The sequence below is a fragment of the Manis pentadactyla genome, chromosome 14 (assembly GCF_030020395.1).
Source record: "Manis pentadactyla isolate mManPen7 chromosome 14, mManPen7.hap1, whole genome shotgun sequence".
Taxonomy (NCBI): Eukaryota; Metazoa; Chordata; class Mammalia; order Pholidota; family Manidae; genus Manis; species Manis pentadactyla.
In genome coordinates, this window is record NC_080032.1 from 51,319,025 (window position 1) to 51,342,638 (window position 23,614).

At 42.5% G+C, this 23,614-nt stretch overlaps 1 protein-coding gene across 6 annotated transcripts in view; it reads left to right on the forward strand.

Moving 5' to 3' along the window:
* The window catches only part of RFTN1 (raftlin, lipid raft linker 1), a 197,514-nt gene that overhangs the window by 66,043 nt on the left and 107,857 nt on the right, over positions 1-23,614 (forward strand). The gene's annotated exons all lie outside the window — the stretch shown is intronic.

The window sequence follows — 23,614 nt, forward strand, 5'->3', positions numbered from 1 at the left end:
GGAGGAGCCCAATTTGTATTTCTCCTTCTTGGCATGTTATTCTCACAGATTGTCTGATGTTTCATTATCATCTTGACAGAACAGCTGATGTCTGATTCTGTTGAATAGGATATCCATTGTGTTTTTGCCATGTGCATTTATTATTTCGTGATTAGATTATTTTGACCATATTGGTTGATTATCTGAGAACTGGAGGAGTGAGCTGCAGGCCAGCGTACCTCTCCGGGCCCTGATTCCAGTTTCAGCACCACTGGATTTGAGCACAGTGGGCACTTCCTTGCCCAATGCTAACATACTGGGCTTTCGGAGGCCATAAACGACTGGTGTTAATGTCATCTCCTAATAAAACTTGTGGGCAGACTGCTCCCATATTCAGAATTCTCCTGATCCTTCATTGTTTTCTGTCAACACCAGTTCTTTGCCTCATTCCAGGGTTAATTTGCACCCTTGTCATCCTGGGGGTTTTGTTTTCCTCCCCCCAGCCTGTTTATGGAGTCTCTTCCCAGGGGATTTGGAAACGCCTGGCTGCTAGTGTGAGGATTTTCACATGTACATGGAAAGCTCAGGCAAACAAATTGCATTCATTTGCCAAATAAGCCTCTTTGGTGTCTCCACCCCTAAAAATAACATCTCTCCAAGTGCTAGTTAAAGAAAACCACCAGAGCAAGTTCTTCTCATGAACACACTGCCTCACAAATGGGGCTGGCTCCCTGGGGCTGTTCCTGCAGCTGGCACTGGCCCCTGCAGTGTTGAGCTGCTTCGAGTGAGCCTGGAGTCCCCAGCAGAGATGCCCGGACAGGGCCTCCAACCGCGGGCTCCATCTTCAGCCTGCCTTCCCTTCTCTCTGGGGCACCCGGGGGTCTCAGTGTGGAGGGAGACACCGTTGCTATCTTGTTCTCCTCAGTAACTGACTCTGTATTTGCTCCATCCTTTTTTATCATTTATTCATTTGCTAGTATTTATTGAATTCTAGTTATTAGCTTGGTAAAGAGGAGACTGATTGTGAGGAGAACAAAATGAACAAGACAAAGTCCTTGCCTCCCTGGGACAGACACCCTGGAAAACTGTTACGTTAACCTGAGAGTGTCGGAAGGTGCCTGGAGATAGAGGGAGGCCTAACTCCTTGCAGAATCTCTTCCAGAAAGAGCTGTGCCAGTGAGGGGTTCTCTAAGCAGGCAGGGAGCGGATCTACTTCACCCACAGTAGTGACCTCCTTATTGTTGTGGTAACTCACAATTCTCCCTCCCAATTTCCAGAATGTTCCCTAAGGGGGCAGGACCGCACTGGATGACAGAGCCCCCGGTTTCTGGAAGGGGAGGGAGTGCCATGCCTGTTGGCATGGCCTGGGCACTGAGGGTGCGAGTGGTGATAGGAAGCAGGGAGGCCTGGGGCTGAGGGGTGCTGGGGGCAGCGGGACTATCAGAGGGAGAGGGCAGGATGAAGCAGCCACACGGAGGTAGGAAGAGCCAGGGAGGGCCGTCTGTTCTCAGGGTGCAGGCCGCTGCTCAGGCAGCGGCGCTGTGGCCATGAGGACATGCAGCAGGCAAGGCGTGTTGGAAAGCCTGCAGGGTTCTGCTCTGAACCTACTGAGTTTCAGTTATCTGTGGGTTTGCAGATGCGGACAGAGACTTAGGAACTGGGCACATGGAACCGTCAGGAAGGAAATGGTGGTGGATGGCGAGTGGAGGTGATGTCGTTTGGGCTTATGATTCTTTCCAGGGCAGTTCGGAGAGGGAGTCCCAGGGATGTGGAAAGTGATGCCCTGCTGACCCTGGAGACTGTGACTCTGTGTGGTCACTCCCTTGAGGAATTCCCCCAGGTGTGTGCATCTGGCAGGGAGGAGCCTCAGTTTCCCTTTTTGTAAAATGAGGGTCCCTTCCAACTCCAAAGTTCTAACAGTATGTTTTCTAAATTGCCAAGAAAGATATAATATTAGGCATGAACACAAGGAATCTGTGATCTGAATTTGACTAGAATAGGGGAAAAGTAAATACGTCTGTGGAAGATACCTTCAGAGAAGGAGGGTCCTGGATCTGTAGTGCATTCTCTTATGGGGCACTTGGCTGTGCTCAGGCAAACGCCCAGTTCCTGGGCCTCAGCTCCTGCGCCTGGCCAGTCATCAGGATCGCTGGGACGCCAACCATACCCTCTTGCCAGAGTTGGAAAGCCAGGTCAAAGCTCTGGTTTATCCTGGGCTCAGTGGACATCGCCTGTAACTACAGAGGGGGTTTCAGTCAGGGTATTAGCTCAGGCTTATACCTTTGCCATGTAATTTTTATTTGCCATGTAACCCAGGAGCCTTAACACTTTGGAAGTTTCAGCCACGTACAGGTTAAGCTGTATGAGGTAGTGCAGCCCTCCCATACCAGTGGCTTTGCCTCCCACTGTGTTAGTGACCCACAGTCATCTAAGGGCCAGAAGCAGACGAGCCTCCTCCTGACATACGGTCAAAAGGTTGGTGGCAGCCTCTTGCTGTGTCACCGCACCGCCATCCCTCCCCTCACTTCTTCTCATCGCGCAGATGCTTGATCATCTCACATTGTCACAAGAAGGGGGAATAGAGTAAGATATTTTGAGAGAGAAATACCACATTCGTATAATTTTTATTACAGTATATTATAATTGTTCTACTTTATTATGAGCTGTTGTTCATCTCTAATTTATAATTTATAAATTAAACTTTATCATGGGTATGTACATATAGGGAAAAACATAGTATATATATATAACATATATATATATATATATATATAGTGTTCCACGCTATCTGTGGTTTCAGGTGTCAACCAGGGGTCTTGGGCCATCCCCACTGCAGGTAAGGGGGAACTGCTATAATGAGAAGACAAACAAAATTGCAGTGTATATAATGGATAATAGACTAATAACCATCTTTAAAGAAAATCTTACTATAGGTTCAGGAAGAAAAGGAAGCTGGGTTATGGAAAAATGGGCAGCAGGAATCTCAGCTGAAGAGTAAGAAATATACAATTATATATTTATGTATTATATATAAAAAGATTTTTACTTCAGTACTAATTACAGAAATTTGGAATAAAGTACCAGGATCATTTTTCATCTATTGGGTTAGGAATGTGGGGAAATAGGTATGGTCTCACTCCATAGGTAGAACTGTGGATTGGTAAGACCAATATGTAGGAAAATTTGGCAATTCCTATCAAGTCTCCAGCCTGTAAAGAGAAGTGGACACAGGCTTTCAGAAAAGCATGAAAAATGATTCCTAGGAGAAGAACAGAGGTAAATGAGGAAACCTTGTCATGGCGGCAGCCCCTCTCCTACCAGGGGAAGCTCCCACCAGATCGGGCTTGTGTTCTCTTTGTAGAAGTCAGCACCCTGTTAACCTCTGGCTTTGGTCGCCTGCCCCCACCTCGGCACTGTGCACGGGAAGTAACGGGACATGGAGAAGGGCAGTGCATGTTATTTGCATTTTCTCAGGTAAATTACATCGGCCCCCACTTTATAAATCTCTTTGAATATCACTATTAAAATTTAAGTCCGAAAATTGAATTTGCTTTTAGACATTTCTTTGCTTATTTTCTTGTATTGTAACTTGAAATTAAGCACGTGTGGTTTAATGTGGTTATTTATAAACACCACACAGCTCTTCTTCCTTTCCATGTTGTCCCTTCATGGACTCCATGGCAGTAAACATGTTGCAGACATTCTTGCTGTATATAATAACCAGGATTATATTATCAAACTCATTGAAGAGGTAAACATCACATTTTTAGGAAAGGCTTTGTTTACCTAGCTGTGATCAGCTTCTCAAGGAAAACACTGATCCTAGCAATTGACTATTTATATGGAACCTAAAAAAATATAGAGCCCTGGACGGAGCACCAGGGAGGCACGCAGTTATGCAGAAACAAGGAGCCCATGTGGGTTGGTTTCTAAGAGTCATTTTATTCTGATTCTGCTGCACTTGTTACAGTTCTGTGGCATGATGGAAAAAGCACTGGATTGGGAGTCCAGGGGTCTTTTGTAGTCCTGGTTTTACTATGAGCTATATGTCTGTAGCAAATTGTTTAATCCCCATGGACATCATTTTGCAATCTATAAAATGAGAGGACTGGTTTAGGTAATTAGGAAGGCTTTGTAGTGTAGAGGATAAGAGTATAGGCTCTGAAAGCCTGGGTTTGAATCTTGAGTCTACCACTTACTGGCTGTGCAACCTTGGGAGAGTTACTCCACCTCTCTTGTCCATAGTTTCCTCATCTTTAAAATGGTGATAAGAACAGTCCATAGCTTAGGGGTGGTTTGAGAAGTAAACGAGGATGCAGGCAAAGCACATGCAACACTGTCTTGTGTTCAGCATATGTTCAGTGGAAGCTAGCTATCTTTGTTATTGTTGTTATTATTATTTCTGTAATGCTTCTCTCATCATTTTCATCATCTTTAAGTTGTAAAGTCCTTTGAAACCATGGTTCTCATAAAAATAGATTAGAAAGCAGTAGTTAAGTTCTAAAACACTATGTGGAAAAGAATAAGATGGTTGGGAAGTGGGCAGCGATGAGTCAGACAGCAGTTGACTTGTCTCCAGCCTAACTCTGGTTGCATTTCTCCCTTCACAGCTGTCTCTAAATCCCAGGGATGTTTTCCATTCCTCATCCTACTGAACCTCTTGGCAACCACTGACTCTCTGTCATTGTCACAGTTGAGACCATAATTGGTCAGTAAATCAAAAAAGCTGGAAGTTGGTTTGAGCAGGGAATCATTAAAAAAAAAAAATTACACACACACACACATTTATTTTAGCATAAACCCCAAAAATATACATTTGTCCACCCATCTTTAGTGGTGGGCTATAGTCCGTGATAATGTTTATGCCGCTTAAAGATCTGTGTCATTTTTTGCGCAAACCCATAATCCACCATCTAAACTTCTCGATTTAAATGTTTTAAGATGGAAGGAGACCTTCAATCTCACAAAGCAATCTGAAGAACACATTATACATTTTAGAAATACTTTCTCCTTCACCTTTTATTACTTCCTCCCCATCAGCTGCCTGGCCAGCCATTCCTTTCAGCAGCCCTCCCTGGCGGCATCTTTGGTTTCCTGGGAGCAACTCTTGTTCACTACTTATATTCCAGTTTGTGTGATATTGATTGAACATCCTCACTATAACCAGTACAACTGGAATGAACAGGTTTGGGACTGTACCCAGCTAGCTTTTGGCAAGCCTAGGACCTTGCTGGTGAAGCAGAACACCATGGGGGCATGGGGGGGTGCCCGGCTCGCCTTGGGCACCCAGCACCCAGAGGCATCCCTGTGCATCCTAGGCGGCATGAAGGGCTTTAGCTAATATGGCACCTGGTAAGAGGAGGTCACTCCCGAGCCCTTCTGCTGCCCCCTCTTGCCTCGGCTCCTCTCACACACTGACTTGGTTTTGTCCTGACCCCCCGGGCTGCCCCACTGCCCCCTTTGGGGACCTGGCTGTCTCTACTGTACCACCAAATGTCAAGAGTTTGGAAATGTTGGTTGTAGGCATGCTCTCTTTCTGCAGGTTCTCTCCCATCGAGAGCTTAGCCAAGCCCACAGCCCCGATGAGTACTGGTGCTCAGTACATGACTCCCAGCTCTGTGTCTCCTACTGAGTCGTCCTTCTGTGCCACAGACCCTGTACCTAGCAACCCACATGCCATTTCCTCTCACATGTCACAGAAGCCCTTGCAGTGACCATGGCCACAAGCACGCAGGGGATGTCACCGTCAGTCAGGCACCTGCAAACCAAAGACCTAAGCCCTGTCTTGCTGCCTCTCTCTCCCTTGTATCCCAGCCATTCCTTTGGTTGTGTTTTCTTATGGGGTAAAAAAAGAACAAAGAAAGAGATTTGAAAATAGGGTCTCCTAAGAAGGTAGGGGAAGGCAAGATAGCACCTTCTATAATTGATGTGGAATAGATACTAGGTTAGTCTTTTCAGCCTTTGTTAAACTCTGTTCTCATGCTGCCTGCACTGAGAGTTCCTGTCCTGTCTCAGGAGCGGTTAGAGACAGGTCGGTGCCTGCCTGGCTGTTGGATTGAATTAACTGCCTGCAGAAGTCACCTGAAGTAGCACAGATGCAGCAGATGCAGCCTGGACAGGCTGCTGTGGACTTGAGGTCACACAGCATCATGCTGCAGCAGGGGAGTTCTGGGAGGGCATCCTTCCCGGGAGCAGGCACGGGGCCCAGGCACGCTGGCCTTCTGTTCTGAGGCTGCTGCCGCTGTGCCTGGGGGTGGCCACACCCTCCCTGGTCAGCCTCCCCTCCCTTGCCCAGCTGGGGACAAACTTTTTAGGCCTGGACTGCTGCCAGGTAGAGTTGCAAGCAGAGCAGGCCTGAGGTGGCTGGAAATTTTAAATAGTAGTTAGAAGAGGAATTAGGAAATGCAGGTGAGGAAGAAAAGAGGAGAGGCTGAAATTGCTGCTGGGTTTATGCCCTCTTCATATAAATAGTTTCTCTTTGCACATTTATCTTTATAAACGTGGGATGGATTCAGGACATGCACGGCAAGTAGCCAGGGCAGAAGTGACGTATTCCTGTCACATCTCCTCCCAGACACCTTCCTGTGGTCCGCCTTTTCCTGGTGCTGTGAGTGAAAGGCCCTCAGTGTGTTCGCAGCATGGCCCCGTCTCTTCCCTCAATCCTTCCCTTCATTCCCCTGCTTCCTTTGGAAGGCAGTTCACGCACGCCTCTGGCACCTTCTGTGCCCCCTTCTCTTGCTGGCTCCTGGTCCCTCGTGACAGTAGTGTCATTTTCTCAAGCTGTGTCTGCAGCATCTGGGTCCCGCTGCGGACACGCCTCCCCCTTCCTCCTCAGCCCCCAGCCAGTGGTAGCACCGAAGCTGGCAGTACAGCCTGGCACACAGCACGTCTGCGTTAGTCACACCTCAAAGCTTGCCTCACTCATTTTCCTGAGTCTTGATGTTCTAGACTCATTTTTGGTTCACCTTCAGAAATGAATAGAAGTTTTACCAGCATTTAAAAGAGGGTTGCCGAATAAAGAAGATGTGATACATATACACAATGGAATATTACTCAGCCATAAGAAAAAAACAAATCCTACCATTCGCAACAACATGGATGGAGCTAGAGGGTATTAAGCTCAGTGAAATAAGCCAGGCGGAGAAAGACAAGTACCAAATGATTTCACTCATATGAGGAGTATAAGAACAAAAGAAAACTGAAGGAACAAAACAGCAGCAGAATCACAGAACCCAAGAATGGACTAATAGTTACCAAAGGGAAAGGGACTGGGAAGGACGGGTGGGAAGGGAGGGATAAGGGTGGGAAAAAAAGAAAAAAAGAAAGGGGGCATTACGATTAGCATGTATAGTGTCGGGGGGGGCATGGGGAGGGTTGTGCAACACAGAGAAGACAAGTAGTGATTTTACAGCATCTTACTATGTTGATGGACAGTGACTGTGAAGGGGTATGTGGGGGGGACTTGGTGAAGGGAGGAGCCTAGTAAACATAATGTCCTTCATGTAATTGTAGATTAATGATACCAAAATAAAATTTTAAAAATAAATAAATAAATAAAAGAGGGTTGCCAAAAAATTTTGTGGGCCTGTGGCTCAGGCTGAGAAATTAAAGTCACATGGGAAAACTGAGGAATATTGGGGTAGAGTTGAGGTGGTTTCAGACATAAGGGTCAACTTACGGACGTAAAGACCTGCCATTTGGTAACAGGTTGAGGGAGGGCAGTGTGATTAGGGTTATTAATAATAGTAACATTAATAGTAATGACTTTGGCAGCTTCCATATACAGAAGAGTTCTGGGTTCCACATCCAGTTCCAGGGCTTTACACGCATTATATCACCTAATCCTCATCCCAGCCTGATGGGATAGACAATACTTTTATCCAGCACAGACAAAGTGAGGCCTTTAAGGGCTAATATGTCACACAAAGTCATACAGCTAGCAAGGGACGCACTGGGATTTGAACCCAGGTAATCTGGCTCCAGAGCAGGAACCTCGGCCAGAACACCGCCCATCTCTCTGCCTGAGCCAGATTCGATATGTCACCAGCTGTCTATTAATTCAGTTTCAGATTTCTGTTCTCTGTTTGTCTCATAGGATCTGCATTATTCAGAACTAAGACAAACTGCACTGCAGTTATCACGAAGTAACAGTAAGGCTCACTTCTTCCCAGTTATGTGGGCATCCAAATATTGTGAAACCTCCCCAGCCCACTCCAGGGACACCAGGCAGAGAAGCCCAGGAAGGGAGGCAGCTTTGTTATGTCACACCTCAGGACCCCGTGGATGTGGTATTAAATGTGTGAGGAGGAATTTGCATTCCTGGAATGTAACGTGAATCATCTGGAAGACTCCAGTACAAAGCACTTGCAGGAACTCCACAAAGCAGTATTAGTATTTCTGATATGAATAATCTCAGCCTGGATGCTGACTGGCCAGTGGCCTCAGGCAGCTGAGGTGGGACTCCGGAGGTATGCGGACCTGCCCACTAAGTAGGGACAGGGCAAACGGGCACCCCTTGCTCCAGAAAGGCGGGCACTGCAGGCACTGCTGTGATTATGTCCTCAGGAGTCTCGATGGGCACGTATTTAAGGGTCTCAGGGACCAAAAAATCAAACATGAGGGCAGAATGAAGTTTTACTTCTTCCCCCCAATTCGGAATGGTGACAGCTAGTACAAAGAAAAGATTTAATATGCTAGAGGGAAGATTACTCACATGATCCCACACCGTAAAGATTTTTGTAGCTTTTCCCCATTCCTCAGCATTACAGGTTTATTTTGGGGACAGAAGTGACCTTGCCTACAGCTGTAGTTAACAGAGGCCTGGTGAGGAATCAGACCGGCACCCTAATAAAGGCGGAGCAGAGGTCAGGTGTTTTTGGACTGAAATAAAATACATCTAATTTAATACAAAAGGTTCTGCAACAGACCTGTCCAATAGAAATACAATGTGAGCCATGAATGTAATCAAAAATTTTCTAGCAGTTACATTAAAAAAATTTAAAACAGGTAGATTAGTTGTAGTGATACATTTTATTTAATCCAGTGTACTCAAAATATTATCATTTCAATATGCAACCAACAATAAATTCTTAGTGAGACATTTTAAATTCTTTTTTTTTTTCAATGTGAAGTCTTAGAAACCCTGCATTTTACATTTCCAGCACATCTCACTTCAAATTAACCACATTTCAAGGGCTCAATAGCCACATGTGAAGGGAGGAAAAAAGCAAGGTAGGGAGGGAAGAAACGTCTGCAACACTCTAAAGACACTCTACAGGCACATAGATGCCTATGCGCTCCTCACCAGCAGCGTCAAAGGCCGAGCTTCCTGCTGGCTCCCCTCAGTGAGCCATCTCTGCCGAGCCCCCAGAGGCCCCTCTCCTGCGTGGTGAATGCCCATCTTTGCCTTCTTGTGCCAACTGTTGTTGATAGATGGCATTTATCTGTGCATAAATAGATTTTTTTTTACTGCATTTCTTCTCTGTTTCATTATTCTGAAGAACATCCCATGACCCACTTGCTCTCACCTAAAAATTCTATTTGATCTCATTCTTGTTTTTCTCCTCTTCTGCAGAATACATGAGAAGGTATCTGGGAGGGGCATACATGCATGTATAGACCCCAGACACTATTAGGGACCCTTCTTTTACAGTGGGAGCCAAAATGCCTCCTAAATTTGACCTCCTGAGGCATCACAGACCCGCATCTCTTACAGAGGCAAAAAATAAACTGGAGAATGCTGATGACAGTTTTGCATGCAAATTGGTTAGCGGCAGCCGGGGCTGCTCAACTTGAGGGTACGATTTCTGATTTCCATGTACCAATTTGGGAGTTTGTGTGTGAACGCAGTAACCGTTCATGCAAAGTTGGAAATCCAGGTGCAGCAGGCTTTCTCAGAGGAGGAGAGCTGTCTTGCCCTGTGCTCATTTGACAGCATTTCGTGACTCCTTTGTGATGTCATACACATTCAGAATATCATTTGTTAAAATGCATGTTAGATATGTGGAACATTTGGTAAGTCTTAAGCATCATTCGTGTGACCATGCCACTGCCTGTATGGTGAACCTCTGCCACAGTGGGGTGCAGGGGGGAAGCATCTACTTCTGCAAATATGCTGGCACGTCTAGGGTAGAGTCTTTGACCCAACTTGCAGCTTCCATGTGGGTGGTGTCCGTTCTGTCCTTAGCTGTTGAAACTAGTCTTGCATATAGTGAATTTTTATGCTTTTTAACAGTTTTCATAATGCTGTTTTATTGTTATATTCAAAAAATTTTTAAACTTTTCCCAAGTTAAGACTTGGTTGCTATACCAATGGGAAACTGTTATAGAGTTGAGACCCTTATGATAATAACTCAGGACAAAAAGAAATAATTACATTCCCTGTGTCTAGTGTAAATGCTAAACTGAAGTGTGCTTAGGCCCTTGAGGTGCCAGACTTCTTGGGAAATTTCTTTTTTTCCATTTTATACTGCTCAGGGTTAAGATTCCCAGTCCCCTCTTGTATCCCACTTTGTTCTGGCATTATCTGGCCAGCTCTGAGAAGTGGAATTTTTACATTCTTCCTGTACGTTCGTTCATTGTCGTATCCACCTTTGATTTTTTCAGTGGCAGGTTTTCACATTTGTGCATTACTATGACATTTAGCAGCTTCCTTTTCTTCTTGTTGCTCTTGTGTCTCCTACTCAGATCAGGGGGACAGAGGAAGGAAAGGTGACGGAGTGAAGGTGAGGTGTCCTTCTCCCTGAGGGAGCTGAGGGGAAGCGTGAGTGGCAGTGTGGCCAATGCTGCTGGTTAAAAGAAGGCTTCCTGGAGATGGATGGTGGTGATGGTTGCTCAACAGTGTGAATGCCCTTAATGCCATCAAATTGTATACTTAAAAATAATTACAATGGTAAATTCTGTGTTAGGTGTATTTTACCACAGTTAAAAAAACAATCAAGGTTTCCACATTGCCTCTGAGTTTTATATTGGCTGATGGTTTTCCAGGACCAATTATGGCTCTTTCCTCTTGGTCTCATGGCTGATCTACTTTGGGACCCCACGTATGTGGGGGCCTCACAGTTACCCATCACCCAGAGACACAGGAGGTGGCAGTTTGCACTGGACATTCTTGGATGGGTAGTTGTGACGTGGGCCGTGGCCATACTGGTGGAGAATTTCTTCATTGAATGTTGCTTGTTAGTGAGCTTTCTCCAGTCACCAGGCTTGGCCAGTTTGTTGGTGAATAAACCCAGCTTGGTAGAACTTATTACTACAAAAGACAGAAAAGAGAGTAAATGAGTTCTTGGTATAATTAAAAGTCATGAGATGCTGTGACACAAATGATTGGGAAGTGATGGTGAAGAGCTGTGCTGTCTGGGAGTAGACTGTGCACCACTGTGTAAGTGTGGGCTTTCTGGCAGCCTCATTCAAACAAGGTAAAAAGAAACAGGAGAAATTAATTTTAATAATATGTTTTACTGAACCCTAATATATCCAAAATATTGGCATTTCAATGTGGTACCAATATAAAAAGATTCTTATGTAGATATTTTACATTCTTTTCTTTATATACTAAGTCTTTGAAACCTGGTGTGTATTTTACACTTACGGCACAGTGACATCTGACCAGGTGGCTATTGCTGAGGACAACCGAGGTGGAGAGCTATGTGTGGGGGGTGGGAAAGAGAGAGGAAGGGTGGGAGAAAGAGAGAGGTGCTGGGGGCATACTTAGGTGGTGTGGATGAAGAAAGCCTCCCCTCACCTCCTTTGTCTTTCTCTTTGTCTTCTCTTGGTTTTTTTTAGGCCATGAAATTCAGAGGATGATCCCGGCCCCAACTTCGGCTCTTGAGAAACTTAATTATGGATTCTTCTGTAATTGTCCTCTTGTATAGTTCTGTCTCTTCAAGTTTTTCTTCCTTTGAAATGAAGCAATGCAGGCACATTAAGTTAAAGAATAGTTCATAATCTCTACTTGTTCCACAATGTCCACATTCCCAATCCCCTGATTTAACCACCTTGTGGGGGTCCTGCCATACCCTCTCTGTGCCCCTGTGGACCTGGGCTCATTTATAGGCGTTTTGCTTGTTTGTTTGGTTTTTTAAAATGGACACATACAATGTATGTGTCAGTCTGCATCACATGTTTCTCAACCTATAACTGATATCCCTCCAGGTCAGAGATATGACACCAACTCATTTTTAAAATTGCCACTGAGTAGTCTATACTATGGATGAGCCACAGTGTAGTGAGCTGTTTTGCTGTGGGTGGATTCATGGCACGCACCTGGGGATTAAAATGGTGCATGTCTGTTCACACTTGAAAAATGCACCATGTCCTTTCTTGTTCTGTGAGAGCTGGTTGTCTGCCTGGCGCTAATGGGGCTGCTCCAGATGGTAGGCTGGTGGGAACATCTGTGGGGCTCAGGAGCCGCACAGACCCCAGGATCACAATGTGTTTGTGGGCTCTGTATCTGTTACCCATTTGAGGTGCTCTTTGGGCAGGATTCTCTGCTTTCAACACACCTGGATGCGAGGGTATCGGAGCAATGATGCTCTTAGCTGAAACTGAGACTCCCCTAAAGCTCCTAGGAAAGATGCGGTATTTTTTCGATATGCCTTCTCTAGGAACGTGGCCACACTGACCTTATTTATAGTTTCAGTACTGATTACTTTTACACAAAGTCATGAGACTTCATCATATAGGGTCCCATTTACATCCTAAACAGTTTCATTTCCGTATTGTTTGTACATATTCATTAGTTGTTGGTCTTCCAAGCAATCAATTTATTGTAATCTCAAAATTAAAAGAGAACTACCAGGAATGTTGGCTATTTGCTCAAGTAGGAACATGGCATAAAATATTGATAACTAGCTCCCTTCTGACTCATATTAAACTCTTCTTGGATCTAGTGTGGACAAGTTTAGATAGATATTCTGAAAACTTGGCGATCCTTTGCATCTTCCCTTCTCTAGAAAAAGTAATTTTAAGTGTGTGAAATATCTTATTAATACTCAGGGTTCAGTTTCTAGCTGGTTGCTTTTAATATTTGAGCACCCCACTGTGAAATCTAAGCAGCATGAGGCCTGGTGCTTTTTGAAAAGCTCTCTTGATATATCTTAGCCTGTGTCTTCTCTGACAAGATGACTAGTAAGATGAGCAATAATGGCATCTTTTGGTTTTGATCAGTGGGTATAGCAAATGGGAATTATTCAGGTTCTGTCCTTACAAACACCTAGACACTGATTTTTTTATAGTCTAATGTGTGTGTGTGTGGTTCAGTGACTACGCGTGACCCTTTGAAATGACAAGCAAACTAGTAGCGGCTGACTACCCCTCCCCCACCTCCCATGCACACACGCACACGTGTACATGCACACAGGCACACACACATGCATGCATGCACAGATGTATATGCTCACACACATGTGCACACACGCACATACGCACCCATTGTCACCGCTGTCTGATGGGCTGATGTTCAGCAACCCTTTGTGTCTGGGCCATGCATAGTACAGACTCATTTGATGAGGCGTCTGTTACTTTGCCAGTGACTCCCTGGTTGACCTGTGTGACCCTAGACTTCTATAGTCCAAAGCAAGTGCTTTCAGTCTTCCTGGGGTTTCCCCCTTGAGTTTATCCATGATTTAGTTAAGGTGCGAAAAATCATGTCTTACGAATGCAGATTGCTAGTGCTGGGAGCCACAGGGAGGCGGGGAGGGTGGAGTAGCTGCTTAATGGGTGTGGGGTTTCCTACGGAGAGGTAAAAATGTTTAAGAACTAGATAGAGAGGATGGTTGCACAGCATTGTGAATGTACCAAACACCACTGAATTGTTCCCTTTAAAATGGTTGATTTTGTGTTTCATGAATCTCACTTCAATTAAAAAGCATAAGTGTTTTAATGGTGTGGTCTGGATATGTGTTTTTTTTTTTAATTTCAGGAACATGAATTTGATAAGACGATGACAGACATCTGAATTTGAAAGCCCTAAAGTGAGAGTTTTAACTTATTCCACAGATTTAGAAATGACACATACAGAAGACACGGGCCGCAAATGTTATTTTAAAAACTGACTTCCTATTCCTTACCTATACAATGAAAAATGCCACATTGAAAAATGATTGATTTTAGTATTTTGCTAACTATGATCTGCTGCTGCAAAACCAAGACAGACTGATGTTACAGAAATAGCAGCCTTCAAGGAACTTAGAAAAAAAATTTGGTTCTACAGTGTCATCATCAGCTTCACCTGTGGGGGAAACTACCCGAGGGAGGTGGTCTCTCTCATGTGTGTTGAGCTCCTTGGTATTGACAGATCCATTAGCAGATGTAATTAGAAAAGCAAAGCCAGACTTTGAATAATTAGGTTCACAAATGTTGCTGGGAAAAATAATAGAGGCTACGGCAGCTGAGTGTGCCGTTGCCTGCTGCGGAGTTCAGCGAAGTGTGTTGGCAGCGGGTACCTTCCCAATAACAAAGTTCGAAGTAGCAAAGACGTGGCTTTGGCTCCTGTGCAGATGTCCGAAGGGCTTCATTCCCAGGGAATAAATGGGGCTGCAGAATGTTTCTGCTAAATAACATGTAGCCATAGGAAAAACAAAATCTACTTTAGCCCAGCGGTGTTAAGAAATATGTGGTTTTGTGGGTTATGTTTTTCCCCTGCTTTCATTCCTTTCTTTCTTTCCCTCTTTTTTTTTTTTCAACTCCTGGAGTAATGGGTTGTTTAGTTTTATGGAGTTATTTCTGAAAGAAAAATAAAACACTTACTTCAGAAGGTCTTTGGACTCTTCTGCCATCCAAACTACCTTGCCAGCAGTACTTTCTATATTTTGACTTATAAAAATCAAAAGCCTGTTATTGGTAATTGAATGAAGGGAGAAAAAAGATATCCAGGGGATTTGAAATATAACTATATGGTTCTAAACTCTTCGTTCATCTCTACGTCAGTGTAGGAAAGGGAAGAAGCAGATGGAAAAGGGGAGTAGAGGCCTGTCAGATACCTGTCGATGTGTCCTCGAGGACTCTGATACCATTGTGACGATGTGCGAGTGCATAGAATCCCAACCTCTTCAGTACAAGACTGAATGCACACCGCACTTGACAGTGCTACGATCAGGGATGGGAAAGAACACAGGGCATCTCTGAGCCCACATTTGCCACATGCCCCATCCACACTCCAGCTTACCAGGTCCTGACCTTGGGCCATATGGGATCGAAAAAAAAATTGGAATTACTTGCCAAAGGGTGATGTTAGGAGGGTTTCTATGAGAATCAAGATGAATGATTTCTTGAAGGTAAGAATTATGAGTTCTGGCACCACTGGGCCCACGTGCCCATTGGCAGTAACCAGACCAGAAGGACAAGAAGCCACCCCTTGGCGAGATGGGGCTTCAGGACTCACTGTTCTCTCCCTGGCTGTGTCCCTCATTTATTTATCCATCTAGCCCCAGGGACCCCAGTTGCTGGCCTTGGGATCTGCACCAAACCCTCTACCAGGTCATGAGATGAGAGGCAGCCCCTGCCCAGTAGGACAGAGCCCCCACTTGGGATGAATACACAGCTCCCCAAATGGGAGCAAAGTGGGCGCCCAGCCTGGACCCTGGGCTTGCAGGTGGATCACTGTAGAGAGAGACTTTGGAATATGACAGATTGGAAATTGGAGAGAAGAGTGAGGCCTTCTTATGGATGTTGGGCCCTAATGGTGGCATTTCCTCAGACTGGAGAGTAACATTGGCCAAGACAGCCTCACCCTCACCCGTGTCCCTCATCTTTAGAATATGAAAACTTATAATTAGAAATTTTAACTAATGATGAGGTGGCTTAAATAGTTCAGTCCTGGAGTGGAGTCTGTATGAAAGCCCAGAAAGTGGAAGTAACGTGCAGTAACTCACACCATTTGCTTTGTAGCTTGCCACTAGGAAAAGGGGGACCCTTCGCCACCAGAGATACTTTTTCAAGTACTCCTTTTTGCTCCCACCTCTGTGTAGGCATCTCTTCCCTACATTTTCCCTGGAAAACTCCCCGTCCTCCTGGGGGACAGTCAGAGCAGACAGAATCCCCTCTGGTGCCTGGGACAAGCGGAGGGCCCAGGCCCTAGGACAGCAGGAATTTTATCCTCCCATCCAGGCAACAGGTTTCTTTCCTTCCTCTCTTTCCATTTCTCCTCCAACTTGCACATGGGGATGTTCCTTATTCCTATTTGGTTCTGGTTTGGGGGAACTTTGTCAGTTCACAATGGAAATATATGTTATACCCAATGACACTTTTAGTTAAACTGATGCTTTATTCTCCAAATTTAAGTAATGAAATCATTGCCTTTTAAAGTTGGAAGGTTCTTTTCAGAATTGCCTGTCCAGGGTGGGGGTTATAGGCCTCATCCAAGGTTACATAATTTGTAAAAGAAATCAGGCAAATATTACAAAATGAAAACAGTAGAGAGGTTATTCTGATGGGTGGGGTGAGAAATAGACCAAGAGGCTCAATTGGATGTCCTCCCAGACACATCACTCATTCCTTCCTTAATGTTTCTAGCAATAATATTGGGGGATTGGTCACTTTATAAGAACTTTTTTTTTTAAATAGAAAACAAGTGTTTCATTTTTCAAATAGAAACATGAAATTAAGGCCTTTAATCATATTTGCAATAGGAGCCTGGCTTTTTTTTTTATTGTGATAAGATTGTTGAGATTCATTTTTATTTGTTTTTTTTAACCATAAAGCTAAACTTACTTTGATAGCATACATACCAAAAATTAAAGTCATAAAATTGCTGGGTTTTGACAGGAGATACATCTTTAGATTTTAAGATAAAAATTTAAAAGGTATTATGTTTTATTCAGGAAGCATTTAACTCTAAAGTGGTTGATTGACTAGTATCTCTAGTGGTCTGATTTGGGAGCCTGGAGGTTAAGGGGTGTGGGTGGGGATGGGGAGCAGCTTCACAGTCCAGCGCCATATGGCCATCACCACCCACAGCTGACCAGTCCGTGGCTGACTCCCGGCACCACTGCAAGCACCGCTGAGCATGATAGTTCTGAGCTTAATGACACAAACTTCATCTCATTGGGCACTCTGATGGAGACAGGCCCATGTGGTCTCCATTTTGTCCGAGGATGCTGAGTATCTATGTCCACGTACCCTTGATTAACAAAAGTAAGGCATGTACCTAGTATGGGGATCCCAGGTCTTCTGAACACTGCTTTTATTTTTTTACTACAGCATGCTGCATAAGAGGAAACAAATACATAAATTATCAAAATCTTCGTAAAGGTTTATTTTGTTATAGCAGTAAGGGTTTGAAATACTTGAAACAATTAAAAAACATTGAACTGTAGAGACTGGCTGAGTGTGAGGTCTCATATTTGATGATTCACAAATGCTCTTCATCCACAGTTTTATTGAAGAAGAGGGGCTCTTAGCACTGCTTGCTACTTTTAGGTTTGATCGATACCATGAAATTACCATCTGGAAAGGCTTACCCCCTTACCAAAGTCCTTTCCGATTTTCAAATAAAATAACAGGCATCTATGCCACACATGGCTTTGCCCTTTTGGCTGGGCCATGTGTAATCTCGTGACAGCAGAGGAAACCTGCCTCCAGTTCTGCTGGTCCAGCCTCCACATAGACTCACTGCTGCCACAGCAGGGCCTGGGATCAGGGCAAGAGGAGGTGTTGGGCTGGGGCCAGCCCCAGGGAGAGGCACGGGGGTGGGGGGGGCAACATTTTTAGAAAGGCTGAGATCAGTAACAGCACGGTGCTGAACCATACTGGACCTTGAGGCAAAAAGAAAAATCAATAATATTTTGTCAAAACTTTTCATTTTTGTTCACTGTGGACTTTTTGCTTTAATTTTCACTTTCTAGCATACTGCAGCAACTTTTTATCTCAGTTCCTGGGTTTTGGTGCCCTTTAACTGGTGCACCTGTGGTGATATCGCCTCACTCACCTCGCCCTGGTTTCCCTCCCATTGGGGCCTGGAGGTGCGCACAGAGGGCACCGTCCACTCATACTATAGACCGGGACGAAGCCCTCACAGGCCACAAAGCAGGCCCGGGGCTGTCAGGGCAGGGAATTCCAGGGTCGTGGCTGTGTGAGGCAAGGGTGTGGGCCACAGGTGGGTGCACACCGTAGATGCATGGCCCCTTGGTCATGGAGAGGACAGTGGTTGGAGGAGGGCCAAAGCAGAACCCTCTGGAGAGTAGTGCTCGGCCTCAGAGCCCCAGAATCTGATGCGGGAGGTCTGGGGTGGCACCCCAAAGTCTCCAGTTCTACCGAGCTGCCTCATGCTGTGGCTGCTGCTGGACCTGGGAGCACGTTGGAGGACCCCTGCCCTAAAGCATGGGGTCCAGGATGGGGCCTCCTTGCCCGGGTGTCTGAGGAACAGCTTGTGAATATGGCTGTGGCAGGGCTAGGCATTCTTTGCCAAGACTCACCTTTATGTGTTTCATCCAACAGCATATCCAGAACATACCTTCAAGGGATAGATCACATAGTTTTCTGCTTTCCTGGCAGCCTTATATTTGTCACTGTTATTTATGGAGATTTCTCCAGGATGCTGGACACTTGTTTTAGAGTGAATCATTATTACAGATTTTTTTTCCCCTATGAATTTCTTGCATGATGTATGGAAAATGAGAGTCTCTCCCTGGTGTCTGATGTTAAGTAGTGTTCTTAAGTACCCCTAGATTTTGTTTTAAAGTTTGTATTTTAAAATAACGCATTATTTTTGTTTTTATTTTTTCATGGTTACAAAACTAATCAAGTCATTCATTTTTCCTTGAGTCCAATTTACTGTATTTTATATTTTTCTAGAAACTTTATTTTGATTTATTTTTTTATTGAAGTACAGTTGATATACAATACTATATTGGTTCAGGTATATACAATATAGCGATTCAGCAGTTACATGTGGTATTAAATCCTCACCCCAGCTTGTGCAGTTACTGTCAACATAGATGTCACAAAACTATTGACTATATTCTCTGTGCTGTACTTTTCATCCCCATGACTATATTATCAGTGAGATTTTGTGCCGCTTTATTCCCTTCACCCATTTCTCCCACCCACTCCAGTTCCTCCTCCATCATAACCACCAGTCACTTCTCAGTGTCTGAGTCTACCTCTATTTTGTTCATTTTGTTTTGTTTGTTTTTAGATTCCACATATAAGTGAAATTATATGGTATTTGTCTTTCTCTGCCTGGCTTGTTTCACTTAGCATGATACCTTCTAGGTCCACCCATGTTCTGTTGCAAATGGCAGGATTTCTTTCCTTTTTATGTCTGGATAATATTCCCTTGTGTATATTTACCACTTCTTTATCCACTGATCTACTGATGGACACTTTGGTTGCTTCCAAATCTTGACTGTTATAAATGATGTGGTAATAAACATAGGATGCATATATCTTTTCAAATCAGGGATTTTGTTTTCTTCGGGTAAATTCCTAGGAGTGGAATTACTAGGTCGTATGGTATTTCTATTTTTAGTTTTTGAGGAACCTCCATAATGCTTTCCATAGTGGCTGCACCAATTTACATTCCCACCAACAGTATAGAGGGTTTCCCTTTTCTCCACATCCTTGCCAACACTTGTTATTTCTTGTCTTTTGGATAGTGGCCATTCTGACAGGTGTGAGGTGATAGTTCATTGTGGTTTTGATTTGCATTTCCCTGGTGATTAGAGATGTGGAGCATCTTTTCATATGCCTGTTGGCCATCTGAATTTCCTCTTTAAAGAAATGTCTGTTCAGGTCCTCTGCCCACTTTTTAATGGGGTTATTTGTTTTTTATTTTTGGTGTTGTGGCATATGAGTTCTTTGTATATATATTTTTTAAATCCTTTATTGGATAAATAATTCATGGACATATTCTCCCATTCAGTAGGTTGCCTTTTTGTTCTGCTGTACAGAAGCATTTTAGTTTAACATAGTCTCTCTCACTTGTTTATTTTTGCTTTTGATTCCCTTGCCTGGGGGGACATGTCCAGAAAAAAAATTGCTCATATTTATGTTCAGGAGATTTTTGCCTGTGTTTTCTTCTAAGAGTTGTATGGTTTCATGTCTTATATTTAGGCCTTTAACCCATCTTAAGTTTACTTTTGTGTATGGAGTTAGACAGTGATCAAGTTTAATTCTCATGCATGTAGCTGTCTAGTTTTCCCAACACTATTTTTTGAAGAGACTTTCTTTCCCCCTTGTATATTCTTGCCTCCTTTGTTATATATTAATTGACCATATATGTGTGGGTTTATATCTGGGCTCTCTATTCTGTTCCATTGGTCTGTGCATCTGTTCTTGCTCCAGTACCACACTGTTTTTTTTTATTACTGTAGCTTTGGAGTGGAACTTGAAGTCCAGGAGTGTCATACTCCCAGCCTTGTTCTTCTTTCTCAAGATTGTTTTGGCTATTCAAGCTGTTTTGTGGTTCCATATAAATTTTATGATTATTTGCTCTAGTTCATTGAAAAATGCCATTGGTGTTTTGAAAAGGATTACATTAAATTTGTAAATTGATTTTGGTAGATGGTCATTTTGACAATATTCATTCTTCCTATTCTTGAGCATGGAATAGATTTCCATTTATTTGTGTCTTCTTTAATTTCTTTCATGAGTGTCTTATAGTTTTCCAAGTACAGGTCTTTTGCCTTCTTGGTTAGGTTTATTCCTAGATATTTTATTCTTTTTGATGCAGTTGTAAATGGAGTTGTTTTCCTGATTTCTCTTTCTGCTAGTTCATTGTTAGTACATAGGACTGCAATAGATTTCTCTATATTGATTTTGTGTAGTGCAACTTTGCTGAATCCAGTTATTAGTTCTAACAGTTACTTGGTGGATTCTTTAGGGTTTTCTATATATAGTATCATGTCATCTGCAAATAGTGACAATTTTTCCTTCTTCCTTACCTATTTGGATACCTATTATCTCTTTTTCTTGTCTGATTGCTGTGGTTAGGATTTCTAGTACTGGATAAAAGTGGTGAGAGTGGGCATCCTTGTTTTGTTCCCCATCTCTGAGGAAAAACTTTCAGCTTTCGCTATTAAGTATGATGTTGGTTGTGGGTTTGCCATATATGGACTTTATTTTCTTGAGGTACTTGCCCTCTATACCCATTTTGTTGAGAGTTTTTATCATGAATGGGTATTGTATTTTGTCAAATGCTTTTCCAGCATCTATTGAGATGATCATATGGTTTTCATCCTTCTTTTGTTAATATTGTGGTGTATCATATTGACTGATTTACAAATATTGTACCATCCTTGCAATCCTGGAATAAATCCCACTTGGTCATGATGGATGATCCTTTCAATGTTTTTAAAATTTGGTTTGCTAATATTTGGTTGAGTATTTTTGCACCTGTGTTCATCAGATCACAATATTTTTAAAAATACCTTTTAAACTGTTAAATAATATTGTTGTTACATATAAAGTAGAAAATTAAAATGATTGATAAACCCTTCACCCAAATGACCTCTGTTACGGGTAATAGTACTAATCTACAAAATAAGGTAATACCACCTTTCCATCCTCCCCTCTCTCCAATGCCAGTCCAGTCCCCTCTCTTCAGTACTGATATTTTTGTGATTTCTTCCAGAAAAAATATTTATTCATGTCTCTCTAGCCTTCTAATTTTTTTATACAAGTGTGTCATATTATAAACACTGTTGGACACCCTGCCTCTTAACTTTGTAACATATCTTGGAGACATTTCCATAGCATATAACAGATTTACCTTAATCTTCTTAAGTAGTTCTTAGGAGTCATCATTGGGGTGCCCCAGTGTTTAGTCCCCCAGTGAAGAAAGAACTCTTTGGTTCCAGGATTTTGCTGTGTGAGCAACTCTGAAGTGACTATCTTTGTCCATATATCTTGAAAAACATTTATGAGTCAAGCCATAGACATAATACCCAGTAGTGGGATTGTGGGACAAAGGATTTCAAATTTGAAGGCAGACACCACATTGCCCTCAAAAAAGGCTCATACCTACCAACTGTGATGAACATGCTTGTTTCCCCAACATTCTTGCTCATGAAGGGTATCATAGAAGTAAAAAGAAAAAAATGTATTGTTCCAATAGCAATAAAGTATAATATAACTAGTAATAAACTTGGTAAGTGTGCAAAATCTATGTGAAGAAAAATTTAATATGCACCTGAGAGACCCCAAAGAAGTTAAAATAAATGAGAATGATACCATGTTCTCAGATGGGAACTTGTGGCATGATAAAAATTTCCATTCTCCTTCACTTAAGCTATAATTTGATCATGATCCAATAAAAATATCAACAAGATTTTTTTTGGAGAATAAATTTAATGAGCTGATTTTAAAGACCATTTGGAAAAGCAATAAATAAAAATAGACAGGAAGATTCCAAAAATAAGCAGGAAGATAGGAAGATCCAGGAAATAGCCAGACCAGTTATGAAAGCATAATACGAAACTAAAATTGTTAAAATAGATTAATGGATCACAGTCATAAATTTAAATATATTCAGAAATATATGATAAAAGGGGCATCTCAAATCAATGAGGAAAAATGAGTAAACCTCAGTAGTGGAGGGATGTTAAATTCAGATTACGTAAATTCCAATGGATCAAAGATTTACATCCAAAAAATAAAATATGTACTATAAGAAATCATATTGTTTTGATTGAAATCATATTGTTGTACTACAGCAAATCAAAGATTTGTTTTATATCTCTAGATCTTTCTATTCTGACATAAAACTCAAAAGCCATTGAAAACATTCAACTTCATAAAAAAATTCTTTATGATAAAATCCACTTTATGCAAAGTCAAATAACAAACAATACATTGGGGAAAGATATTTGCAACTGGTAATGCAAATAAGAACTAACTTTCCTAATATATATAGAATTCCTAAAAAACAATAGGAAAAAGGACCAATAACCCAATGGAAAACTAGGCAAAGGTTATGAGCAATTAACAGAAAAGGCAACAGATAGCATTTAAATATGAAATATTTATTAAGAAAAAATACAAATTCCATAATAGAGAAATAGAAGTTCCTACCTCACAGGGATCATTCTTTAACTAAGAGATTAGCCAGGGCTTGGGAAAATCCCTTTGGACATCACTAATGGGAGGTAAATATCTGTACTACTTTATGGAGGAAATCTTGAAATACCTGAAAATATTACAATGCATTTATCTTTAGCCTGGCAGTTCCACATTTAGGAATTAACTTTTTTAGATGCACTCCTGTGATATCATGTGATGTTTTTCATTGCAGCCTTATTTGTAAAAGCTAAAGCTTGAGTAATCTATGGTACATCACACAATAAAACACTATGCACCTATACAAAGAATGAGGAGGAGCTTTGTGTACTGCCATGGAATGGTCTCTGACAAAACATGCTGTTAATCATTAGAAAAAAGCCAGGTGCATAAGGTTACACTACCATTTGTGTGAAATAGGAGGGAGATATGTGCACTTATTTACTTGTGTGTGACATCAGCAATTGTTAATGTGTGGATAATGACTGCCTCTAGGGAAAAAGCCTGGGGGGCTGTGTGTAAACATCACTGTGTGTACACTTGCACCTTTTGAATCATGTCTGCCTTTCTCAAACTTTTTTTAAATCTTAATTTTAAAATAATTGGATAGGTGAAAAATATCTTTGTTTTGATATGCATA